Here is a 13,197-nt window from a genome sequence, read left to right on the forward strand (position 1 = left end):
GGTTCTTCAAGTGTTACTCCTTTGTCATACACTGTTTATATATTTTACCTATGGCCTAGAATGGAACATAAAATCATTGCTGATAAAGTTTGAAAATAAGTGCAAACTGTAGAGCAATGTCGAATAATAAAAAGCGAACTGGATTGCATGGTGAAGTTTCAAACAGTACATATTTCTCTATGGTAAAAGTAAAGGCAAATTTAAAAAGTGAAGTATGTGTGCCCTGACAATAGCAACTTAATTTTGCTAACAGTTGCTACTTGAATATAATTGAGCATCACAGTAGTTATTCAATAGACTTGGAGCTCCCAATCTAATGCTGGGCCCAGACATGGAAGAGGTACTTGTATTTATGAAGGGGGAAGGCTGAGTAGATTTGCATTCAGATTTGGCAGTGGAGTTACATCATATCATCTTCAATTTTCATATCTACTCTTCAAGCGGGATGTTGAAAACTGGAAAGTGTTCAGAGAAGAGCCACAAGAATGATGGGAAATCATGTCTTGTACCAGAAAATTCAAGGAACTCAGTCTTCTTCATAAGAGGAAAACTTAATGGGGGTTCAGAAATCAGTTTACAAGAATGCATGTAAGGCATCTTCATTCTGGTCAACAAAGACAAGCAAGATTCAATGGCTGGAACCTTAGGCTTCAAAGTAACATGCAGATTTTTAACAGGGAAGTAGATTAACTGTTGAAGCAAGTTACTAAATGTTGCAGCAATTTCCTCATCACAGATCCAGTTTGCAATGGGAACTAAAACAAGAAATAACTGCACTTTTTATATTAAAATACATAATTAAAAACAAAACCTGAAAAATTAATTTGGCTTTCAGTTAATTGTATGCAAGGTGTTTGATCCTGTTTTCACAGCTTGCTATCTTTTAATGTTATATTTCCTATACTCTTTAACTTTACTTATTTTAGGTATTGTGTATGCTGCATAGAAAATACCTTGGATAGTTTGCCTTAGAAAAGATGGAAGGGAGTTTATGTAAACAATGTTCTCATAATGTAAATTAGTTATATTCCATCCCTGCAAAAATGTTCTTTCAAAAAACCCAACAAACCAAAAATGTACTGCTGAATTAGGATGTCTTCTACACTTCTATTGACTCACATAAAATCGCTCTGCATAAATCAAGCTCAACATTTCATTCTGTAAAGAATTTAGGCTCCATAGTAGTCTGCTTTAGAGGTGTGATGCATTCCTTTACTTAAGTGGAATCCCTCCAGGCACATCCCTTAGGAAGCAGATTCAAAAATTTACAAGTAACCAGCAGTATTTTTTTCACTTTAAAATAAAGCTATGTGATGTCACATTGCTGCCATAATAGCAAGAAAAGTTCCTCAATCTGCTTTGTGGTCCATACCTCAAAATTTCCCCTGAGTGTGAGGTTCAGTCATGGTTTCTTTTTGTATTCTTCATAAGTGAGGCAAGCCATTTTGTGAAAAGCCTCTTAGCTATGCTGAATTTTCTTAATGCATGAAGACTGCTGAACAGATGTGCTCAAAACTGTTCAAAGAAGCACAGAATGATAGCTAAAATTTAAAAATCAAGCATACTGCACAAACTTATTTGCAATATTATAGTTATGAAACTAAACAGCAATCAGAAAATTTTAGAAGATGGAATATTGTTCACTTTATCAGTACAAAATACTTGCTTTTGTTACCTCTAGCAGATTCTATAACAAATATGTGCATTTGTAAGTAGAAAAACAATTTTATTTCATTCCTGATTTTACAAAATTTCCTTGACAGTGGGAAATAATTTTTTTTAATTATTATTTTTAAGAATTATGTATAATGAAGATTCTGTAGTTTGACATCTCATCATACCACATCCCTGCAAATTCAAGGACAGATGCAAAAAGCTGCCCCTTTGGAAGGAGTAACCTCTCACAATTATAAGTGCTGGGGGTTTTCCAGCTGAGGAGCAGCTCTGCTGAAAAGGACTTGGGGATCTTGGTGGACAGCAAGCTGAATGTGGGCCAGCAGTGTGCCCTGGCAGAAAAAACCAACAGCACCTTGGCATATATTAACAGGAACATAACTAGTAGATTGAGAAAAGTTATTATCCTCCAGCGATCATCATTCATTATGTCTAGAATGTGTGTCCAGTTTTGGGCCTGCCAGTACCAGAAAGACATTGAGAAATGGCAGTGGGTTCAGTGGAGGGGCACCAAGAGAGTTGGGGGCTTGAGCACTTGCTGGGAGAGGAGACACTGAAGGAACTGGGCTTGTTCAGCCTGGAGAAGAGTAGGCTTTGGGGGAATCTAACACTAGTTCTATAATACCTCTGACAGTTATCAAGAAGATGGAGACAGATTCTTTACTGTGGTGCATGGCAGGAGAACAAGGACAACAGGCATGATGTGAAATGCAACTGGTTCTAAGCAGATGTCAGAGAAACCTTTTTACCCATGGGAACAGGCCAGCAGTGGAACAGGTTACCCTGAATGGCTGTGAAGTCTGTGTCCATGGACATTTTCAAGACCTGACTGCATAAAAGCCTGAGCAAGCTGTTCTGACCTCATGCTGATGCTGCTTGAGCAAGAGGTTGAAATATATGATCTCTGGAGATTCCTTCCTAAATTATTCTATGATCGTAAATTTATTATTTTCAGTTGTACCACACAAAATCATTTACTTCATTGATGCAATACAAGCATAACTAAATGACTTTTAATAACTAGCTCTCCTGAAGATGAAAATTGATGATAATACTATCCAGTATCTTTGCTTATCTTATGAGCACCATAATGAGAGGAATGAAAAAGTGAACATCCTTTCATTACTGAGATCAAAAGGTATGACTTTGGCTACCTCCAGGTAACACTGCTGTTAAGCAGAAATGATATCTTACACTGTCACTTTTAAAGGTGATAGATTTCACCCTCAGCTTTCCATATATGCATTATGCACTTTATCATTACTTTGTATACAGAAATTAATTCAATAGAGTAATAACAAAGTACATAGAAATAAAACACCACTACCTTAATTTAGTTGGAAGCATTCATATTGTAAATGTAAATGTAGGCAGAATTTCCTGACCTTTGAATATTCTGTTCTTCATTTAAAGATTATCTGAAACATTTTGATTTTCATTTCCTTTGTCTTCAGTAGTCACTTTACATTCAAGATTTCTCACTGTCATGGCTTCAGTGGCAACGTCTCTAACCATCCTGACACTTCAGAACAGCAGAGCTTTGACTTAGTAGCTCAAGGCTTGACAAGCTTCTAGCTCATGGCCTTGCTACATTAACATAACACAAGTGGCTGTCTGTACTTTGAGAAAAACCTGTACTTATCTTGCACTATGAATATCACACCTGTTAATTAAAAAGTTGCAGCAGTACCTGTCAGTAATAATGTTCCCATGCCTACTTCATAGTTCAGCTTAGGTAAAGACTATTATTCCTCTCTTTTTTTTTTCTCATAAGAGTGGTTCATCTTTTCTTTGTTTACAATATGTATATGTATATATATATGCATCAAGCTAAAACTTCTCTTGCCTAATTATAGATAGGGGGACATTTTCATCTGAAGAAGTTTAATTAAATCCTGCTTAACCATGAATTACTGCTTTTCCACCAAATGACATTCTGTGCTTGATTTGTTGGATTTTTTTAGCTTACAGCACTATAACTGTTGAACTCATAATCTGATCAACTGTGGTACTTCATGGATATTATAGCTATCATGAGCTAGGTTTAGGAGTAGGTCTTCATCCTTGTTAGTCCTATGGATATGTTGCTACTTCTAGAGAAATAACAAGTAAGTCAGTGTAGGATTTTTGTTGGACATTTTAAATTTATTAATTGAAATAACAGTACATACAAAAATCAAATCATTATTGCCAGTATTTTAAAAACTGGATGTGCTGAAATCACCTGGAATTCAGGGTCCTGTGTACTCAGGGCTAGACACAGAACAAAACTTTGCAGTACCATGACAGCTGAAGTTCAGATAGTACATGTTGCAATTGATTTAGCGTTATGTTTTCCTATTTAGCCTCATAATGATTAATAGTGACACAATGAAACCAGCAGGTTTTTCGAAACTGGGCATGTCATTCACACTGTTTCTGGGAGGAAGCCTAAAAGGGAAGAAGGATGGTCTTGTGGTTAGGGTTCTGCCATAAGGATATATCTCTTTGTCAAGTGAAATGTAACGTAGTGGTGTTGTAGCTGGCTGCAAGTAAGTTAATTAGCTCCTCGTTCAGGCACTGGAGTCTTGCTAAAACAGAGTCTGGTAATTGTAGTGCCATGGCTAAACTTAGAGCACCTGAATGTCATATACATCCTGCAGCATGCATGCAGCCTTAGGAGACAAAAATCAGTTTTGTGAAAAATGCTTCTTATCTTTTCTGTTCTTCCATTTGGTAAAGGGAGCAGGAAGCAGAAGGTTTCAGCTTTGTTCCATGTCAATGGGATCTCAAAGAAGCTTTTTTTTCCTTATTTTTTCAGATGAGCATTATTTTCTTCAGGTAACAACTTTTAGTAACAATTAGCTTTTATTTTAAATAAAATATGTTTTCAGTACCTCAGTCTATTTGGCTTTTTTTTTCTTTTTTTTTCTCCCCCACCACTTCCTTTAAAACTTGTTGAATTAGATGAGCCCTTTGAAGCTTAGCCCATGGCATATTTTCACCTCTCATTACCTGAATTACATGGGCTACTCGATAATCAGCCAGCTTTATCTTTTCCCCAAGCAAGCTATCCTGGTTTGAATTGATCTTTCTTCAATCTGGTGCTAAGGAAAAAGAGAAAAATCTGTTACTTCATTCTTCTCATGCTTCACTGTAAGTCCAAATGATTAAAATGTAAGACTCCTTAAAAGATCCAAAGCTGAGCAAAGGAAGGGCTAGGGTGGCTTCTCAGAAACAGATGAATCAGAAGAAAGAAACAGGTTTCCTCTTCTCTACCACTACCCACATCTGAACATACAAACAACAAAAACAATGGTAAGGTAAGGAACAAAATGAGGACAAACTCAAAAAAAAAGAAAAAAAGAGCTAGTACTCAGATAAAATCAAAGATTGTTTCCTACCATCAGTTTGTTTTGGAGCATTTATATTCATAGGGTGAATTTGTGTCTCTACTACAATCAGTGGTTCGTTACTGATTTCAAACTAAACCAAGTTTTCATCTGGAGATTTTACCTTTGATTGCAAGAAACTTCAGCCTAAAGTTCTCGGTGAAAATCCTGGTAATTTTTCTTGATGGTTTTTAGAAAAGTGTCATTTATGATTGCAAGAGATTAGGAGAAAGAGAGTACAGAACATCAGACACTGATTTATTCTAACAATTACTCTCATTTTTGAAAATGGGTATCTCTTGTTCAGATGGAATTCTAACTTCACACTCCAGTGCTTGGACTTTGTTATGCTTTGTGTTCTAAGCTGAAAAGCCTTCCCTTCTTTCTTTTGGAAGCTAGATACAATGACCAAATGTTTTCTTAATTTTTCATTTATAGAGAAAAAGTAAAGTTAAGATCTGATGTCTCTCCCCATATGCCTGTATGGACTTTCCTCTATTATTACTGAGATCACATTCTGGAATCTAGCATCCCAGGTATTTGATCAAACTTTACAGTTTAACTTATGTTAAGCCTATCTAGAAATCAGGTATTCTTTTAATATTCACAATTCTTCTCCCACCTTCTATCTCCTCAGTGAGCTGCTAACCAAGCTTTCCGGTGTAGTTTTAAAGTAGAAAAGGCCAAATATAAAAAGTATGTTACAAAGGTTTAATACTTAACACCCCCTTAGAAAATGAGTGAGTCCATATTACTGCATTAAAATGTGCTATTGACAGCAGCTGTGGTCTTCTTGGACTTGGGGAAGATTTGGGGGATGTGTTATTTAGAGTATTTATGTTATTCTTCATGTTCCTTATTGATTAACATCTTTCCAATAATACAATACTACTAGGATAAGATTGATTTCATATCTTGCAGCTGCAGTTTAACTTCACTCATTTCCTATAAAGACTTTTGATGCTGACACATACAAGCCTTTTAGCTTATAAATACATGAATGCACTATGAGATCAGTATTCTTGGCACTTCACTACAGAAAACATGTGGCATTCCTTACAGGAAGGCAAACTAATGTAAAAAAGCAGTTTAATCCATTGCCGATGAGTATTACAGCTGATCTTGATCACATCAATGCTCTTGGAGGCTTACTTATGAAACAGTGAGCTCACCTCTGTGTTAGTTTTATATATACGTGTAAGTGGTCTGAGCACTGTCAGAGTTAGAGAACAGGCTATCCTGTTAAACGGACTTAGGCATTGTAAATTGAGTTTTCATATCTCCATTCTTAATTTGTCCTTTTTAATCTGCTGACAGGTGTTGATATCAGAACTGAAAAAAGTTACACACCTGCTCTATATTTAGAAATGCAAACTCAATCTCACATAACAAGGGTTTCAAATTCTTAACATTAGATCAAGTTGAATTACATTTGTTTGACAGGAGCTGCACAATATTCTGAAAAATAATTTACCCAAGATTTTCAAGATAACATTATGATGGTGTGTTAATGGAGCTGGCTGTGTTAAACTATTGCTTTTGGAAAGGCTTTTAGCTCAGATAAGCGTAGCATATACAGAACAGAGGCCAGGCAGGTTTTTGGAAAGGCTGGCTAAAAGTATTGTTAATTCCTATTACAGGCATAAAAGCTTTTGCTGTTTTTTCTGTGCAAGCAGAGAATATATCGTAGAATTCTCTTGATGATTTTCATCTGCCTAATTAAGCAACTCTATTCAGCCAGACATACAATGGAAATAAACAGGTAAATGGTATTGGAGCAGAGATACTTGATTACACTGTCTAAGGAAATGTATGTTGCTGGTAGGTTTTCTCACTTCCATTTATAAGAGCCAGATGTAGGTACGCTAATCCAAAACACAAGATGTTCTGCCTTTTTCAGTTAATGTGTTAACGGGTTTTGTAACTCCTGTTCTAGAGGCCTATTTCAATAAGCAGGACACTGTGACCTGACCTAATTTGATTTGAGTAAGTTACACTTCTAACACGCTCACAAATACAAGCTGACCTAATTTAAATCATCATGCGTTACTGTGGTTAAAAGGTCCTTGCATTCAATTGATTGTCATGCTTATGTAAAAGTGAAGGGCTGTGGAAACTTTTCAGACAGCTAAAACAAATGAAATTAATGTCTCAGTAATTGCTGTAGCAGCAGTGACTCAGATACAATCATTTACGTATCTGAGTTTAAGCCATGTTTTAAACATTTGAAATGTCCTCAGGAATATCAGGTCAGTTTTTTTCCTACTATCTGAAAAGCTTTCAAAAACATCCTTTGTCAGACTACTTCAGTGCTGGAGGACATCTTCAGCCTCTTTTACATAGTCTTGTGTGATTTTCAAATGCAGAGTCAATAGCATTAATTAAGAACTTATTTTTTTCTGCATAGATTCTTACCTTCATGCAGTCAGAAACGGCAAGTATCATTCTATCCCTAAAGGGACTTCAGAGTCTGACTCTGGACTAGAATGGACATGAAGTTATGTCCAGTTAACCTCTTCTGTTATAAAGGTTATCTTAAAAGTGATGGTGGCATTGTAGTAGGAAACTCTGATATTTTTTTTCCTCTTCAGCTCTGCTGTTCAGTTGTTTTATGGTTCAACTAGCGTTTTGGACTAAACTAATGAGAGTGCTCCGGAAGGGCATCACTAAGAGAGAAAGGAAAGGAAGGACAGAAGCAGAAGCTGACAGATCCCAGAGACTGAAATGAAGGAGGTGGGAGGGAAGTGAGGAGTGTCAGAAAGATGGAAGGAAGGAAAGAAAGAGGGAAGGAAGGAAGGAAGGAAGGAAGGAAGGAAGGAAGGAAGGAAGGAAGGAAGGAAGGAAGGAAGGAAGGAAGGAAGGAAGGAAGGAAGGAAGGAAGGAAGGAAGGAAGGAAGGAAGGAAGGAAAGGAGGAAAGGAGGAAAGGAGGGAAGGAAAGGAGGGAAGGAAGGAAGGACCTGATTAAGGATGTTACTTGGGGTATTTAGCAGACACTGAGACCTACTCTCAGGCTGTAGAAAGATGCGCAGGCTAAATAAAAAACTATCCTGCCCTGATGCTAAGCCCAGGCTGGCTGACACATGGGAAGGGAAGGGAAGGGAAGGGAAGGGAAGGGAAGGGAAGGGAAGGGAAGGGAAGGGAAGGGAAGGGAAGGGAAGGGAAGGGAAGGGAAGGGAAGGGAAGGGAAGGGAAGGGTTGGGTTTTTGCATCTTGCCAAACATTAGGTTTTTCCATTTTCACCTGCAAGAAGTGAAAGTTCTTCAAAAGACAGAGATTTCTCTTATGCAATTAAGTAACTTAGAGTGCTGATCTATGAGAAACATGCAGACCACAATCATTCATTCCCAACACATAAAACCAGCAGGAGGTTGACTGCATGCTAGTGGCTCATTAGATAAAACAGTTCTAGCACATAAACCACAGGCAAAAGTGTCACGTCGCACCCACACCTAAATGAACCACTTGCACATCTTCAGGGTAAATAAAAAAATCTACATTGGACAATGTTTTTCATAAGTACCTTTGTTTATTTTTACACAAAGAAGCAGTCAATTAGGTAATAAGTTTAAAAGAAGACATGCAACAAAACATGGTGACATGAATTTCTGTATCTCTTTAAAGATGGGAAACCCAGTATAAGAGCTGAGTTTTAATTAAGGTAATCAACTGGAGCTTGTAATCTGAAATACCTGTCGTAGACTATCTTTTCAGATGTAGTAAATTCTTGCAGCTGATTTGAAGGCACTAGATTTTTGTGGTTTTACAGCAGATGAAAGGCTTTCAGATTAAATTGCATGACAAACATTATTAGCAGAAGTGTCAAATCCATCCTTATATGTAGTTATTGAAACTATTATTTTCAAATAATTTTTTAAAAAAACTTAGCCCCTTTCATCTTTGCCAGGCATTCACAAAATGATCCAAAGATGTGGCAATGTATTTGTGATGCATAAACTTCACTCAGATTTTGGATTAAGAATTTTCAGTTTGTACGTATCAGTCCTATGCTTTTTAACATTCCTGTTTATATGAGGTGATAAAGTGGGAGGGCAATGAGCAACAGGTATTCTGGTTCATACATTAACAATAATCATCTGCTTCACATCCAAGTACAGATGTTCGCAGCAATTAATCTATAAAGAAATTTTTGAATGGTTATATAAAACTAATATTACTCCTATAACTATTTGTTAATTATATATGAAGAGAGGCAGAAAACTAAATGGAGCTGCTGGGGTCTATCTTTGCCTCACTGATGTCTATGAAAAAATCCGACTGGTGCAGGAAGCCCCCCGCTCCGTGCAGCGTTCACTGCCTCTGAGTTTAAGAAGTGACATTCATGAACCTTGATCACCACCAACAAATCAGTTATCAAACCTGCTTCTTTTTCCAAAATCTCTGTTCTGAGGCTTTCTAGCTCAACTAAATAACCAGTTCAAACCATTTAAAGTGGTTTAACCCTCCATAGTCCCCAGTGCTGGTATCTTCTCTGTTGCTAGCTATTGTTGAACACTGTTTCATTGGCTGCATATTCTTACTTCGGAACAGAAAACTTCAGGTGTTCAGTGCAAATGAAGCATTGGTAGTTTTTATATTGGTAACATTTTAATAGCAGTCAGGACTATAATAAACTTTTCAAGGTATAAGTATTGGCTCTGCTATGTAAACAGGAAAGCATAGGTTTTTGATAGCTTCCTATCTGAACACCATTTTCTTGTTGGTATGTGCATATGAGTCAGTTGTCAGGAAACTTTAAGATTCTGCATGTGTTTGTTAAAATACCACTTCTGTGACAGCATAAACCACTGTTAGATAGCAAAGGTGCTTGGGAGGGATTCAGCATACCTATGTAGAACCCAAAGCTGCATATTTGTGGCAGAGACAGAACGTGCCTGTGTCCTGTTCTGATTCACGGTGCATTTCCCACCCTAAGTCTCTTGATGCTGTACTCAGCTACTTAGTTAAATCTGTAGTTCACATCATTGTTTTACATGAGTGAACAATTTTAAAGAAAATAAAATGAAGCTGACATAAAAGTGCATATCAAAATTTCTCAAGATTAAGAACTCATGTTTTTTGGTACAGCCTTTCTGTGGTTTCAGAAAGGAACAGAAATCAAGGGTTTTGTTATTGTTACTACTTTCTAAGTATAAAATCATGGTACATGATGTAACATTGTGGTTGGTTAAAATCCTGACTTTTCCAAACACAGTTTGACAGCTTCCATGACTTCACTGGAAATGCATATTCATTGATTTAGTGCCTTCAGCTACTAATTACTGCTAATATGGATGCCATCATTAAGTCTCCAGTAGGGCAGAAGAACAAAGTACTCCAAACCATGTGGTTGTGTTAAAATGTTGGTGCTCTTTCCAATCTGCTTTCCTAACCAATAGTGTTCAGTGTTCAATTCCTTTTTTGAATTTCTGATCCTTGTCAGGTGTTTGAATTTGATGGACAAGTGGACAAAAAAGGCTGCTAAAGAATCATGATGCTGGCAGGATTCATAGTTCACATTGTACAGTGAGTTTCCTCTCTGTGAAATGAAGCTAATGTTTACTTCTCTTGTTTTGGGGGTCTTGCTAGCCCCAAATCAGTGTGCTGTAAATAGCTTTATTCCACTTTGCTTTTGCAAAGCATGTTTGTGATGGTGTCTCCATTTTCTTTGTTGTGGGGCTGAAGGTAATTGCAACAGACACAAGGAACCTGTGCAGCCAACCTGCCTTGGAAGGAGAGATGTCTGCAACATCTGCATGCTTTTAAAATTGTACTTAGCAATGCTAGCACTTCAAATGAATGTCCATTCCTATCTATTGCAAATCCTTTTCTGACTTCTTTGTGTAAGGAAATCAGTACCCTTCATACATACTCAAAGTCCTGAATGAGTCAACATAAAACCACTCCTAGTTCTGGGCATTTCTCCAAAATGTTATGCTTACATTTTCCTGTAACTGCTGAATAACAATCCACAGTAATCAAATGAATAAAACTGTCCCATGTAGCCCCATAGATAGGCAAAGGGGTGGTAAAATGGAAGGAACATTTTCTGGAGCAACAGCCTTGTTAAATACTATTCAGTGGAAGAAACTATGGAGAGTCCTTTGTAAAATAGTTCCTTAAAATCAGGTGCAGAAATCCGTTTTTAGTTACTCAAATATATAGTCGAATATTTAGAGGTAATGACCAACTTCCAACAGATCAACATAGGGTGTTGAGCAGCTGTGAAAATCAAGACAAATATTAGGTAACAATAGGTTTATCATGGGATTTTCAAAAGCTTTTCAGTGACTGAGAAGCAGAAATCCCACTGAAATTTTTTCCCCTTCCTTTTACCTTATTGCATTGAAAATTTTTTCCTAAAATGGAAATTAACCTGGAAGATTCCATTTTGAAATTTTTTTCTATACAGTAATCAGAAAACTGAGAAATTTAAATGTAACAGCTGAGGAAGTGCAAAGCTATGATTCCAGTACTATTTGCAATGCAACTCCCTTGTCCCTGCGAAGTTAATTTCATATAAACATACACAAATGCTGAGTGCTTTAACATGCAGAAGAAGGTGTTGGTGGGAGAAGAAAATAAGCGAAGCAATGGTAAGCACTAAAAATTTTCACTGATGTTATAAGTGTGATGAAGTTTTGTCATGGTTTGAGCCCAGAGAGAAACTGAGCACCATGCAGCCGCTCTCTCACCCCTTTCCCCTCAGGAATAGGAAGGAGAAAATACAACAAAGTCTCAAGAACCGAGATAAGGATAGAGAGGGGTGATTCACCCATTATGGTCATGGGCAAAAGACAGACTCATTAGGGGAAGAAAAACCCATCAATTTAATTCAAACACTAAAACCTACACTTAACATAATAGAGTAGGCCAGTGAGAAGTATTACCACATTTTAAAAACACCTTCCCCCCACCCCTCCCTTCTTCCCAGGCTCAGCTTTACTCCCACTTTCTCTATCTCCTCACCCCCAGTGGTGCATGGGGCTGGGAATGGGGGGTGAAGTCAGTCCTGCTGCTTCTTCCTCCTCAAGGGGAGGACTCCACGCATTCTTCTTCTGCTCCAGTGTGGTGTCCTTCTCACAGGAGACAGTTATAACCATAGTATAGTTATAACCTTACAAGAGCAGGTTGCAAACCGTGAGGGTCTCAGATGCACATGCCTTCTGGCTAGCCCTGGGCCAGGCAGCTATGCTAGCTGGGTGGAAGGGCCCATTGTCTCAGCGTCCCTGTGTCTCACTTCAGTCCCTGGATTTTTCTGCTCCTCACAGGAGCAGGAACCTGCTTTCCTTCTATGCCCAGATACAGACAGCTTCCCTCACCGTGCCAGCTATGTTGTGGCAAGTGGAGAGCAGAGGTCCCGGACCATCAATTCTCCCTGCTTTTCACCACTGTCTCCATGAGACAAAAAGTCGGCACTTAATGAATTCCCTTTCTACTTGATCACAGGGAATAATAGTGGACACTAACAATATCGCTGCCTTATCCGTAAGTCCATGGTCAGACCTATGCTTTTGTTTTCTGCTGTTCTTGAACTTAATATCTTACTGATCACTTTCCCAGCTGAATTTCAGGTTGCAACAAATATGCAATTCAGCAGCTTGTATCTGTTGTGGTTTGTTTTTTCTCTTTAACTGCTTGATAGTCATATTTTTGTTTCCCTCCCTCTTTTTTTCTTTTTTCTTTTTTTCTCTTCCAAGCCTAGGTGATTTGGTGCAGGTTTACAGAACATTCTAGTTGTGAACACAAACACCCTGACACCGATGGCTCCTGTGGCAGTTAAACTTTGACTGCCCTGAGACTGGGCTTGCAGTGTTTGCCTTGAAAAGTGAAACCAGTGGAGATATGCCTGTTTTCATGTTTTGTTACAAACCTTACTTCAGGCCAAGGTCACTGTAAGGCTGAGCAGCCCCAGTAACCTATAAACAATGCATGTTTATTGTTTTTCTCCAGCATTGCTACATTTTCATATAAGGCTTTGACACAGGTTCATATGAGTGTGGTCAATTTCTGACGTGGCTTTGACATTTTCCTTGACTTATTAAAGCAACACTGTTTGCATATAACCCACCGTGGAGTGAGAGCTAAGATAAAAATTGTGTCTTATGTACAAAACTCAGTGCCATCTCCACAAGTCCAGACAACAGTATGCAA

This window comes from Strix aluco, chromosome Z, assembly GCF_031877795.1.
Source record: "Strix aluco isolate bStrAlu1 chromosome Z, bStrAlu1.hap1, whole genome shotgun sequence".
NCBI lineage: Eukaryota > Metazoa > Chordata > Aves > Strigiformes > Strigidae > Strix > Strix aluco.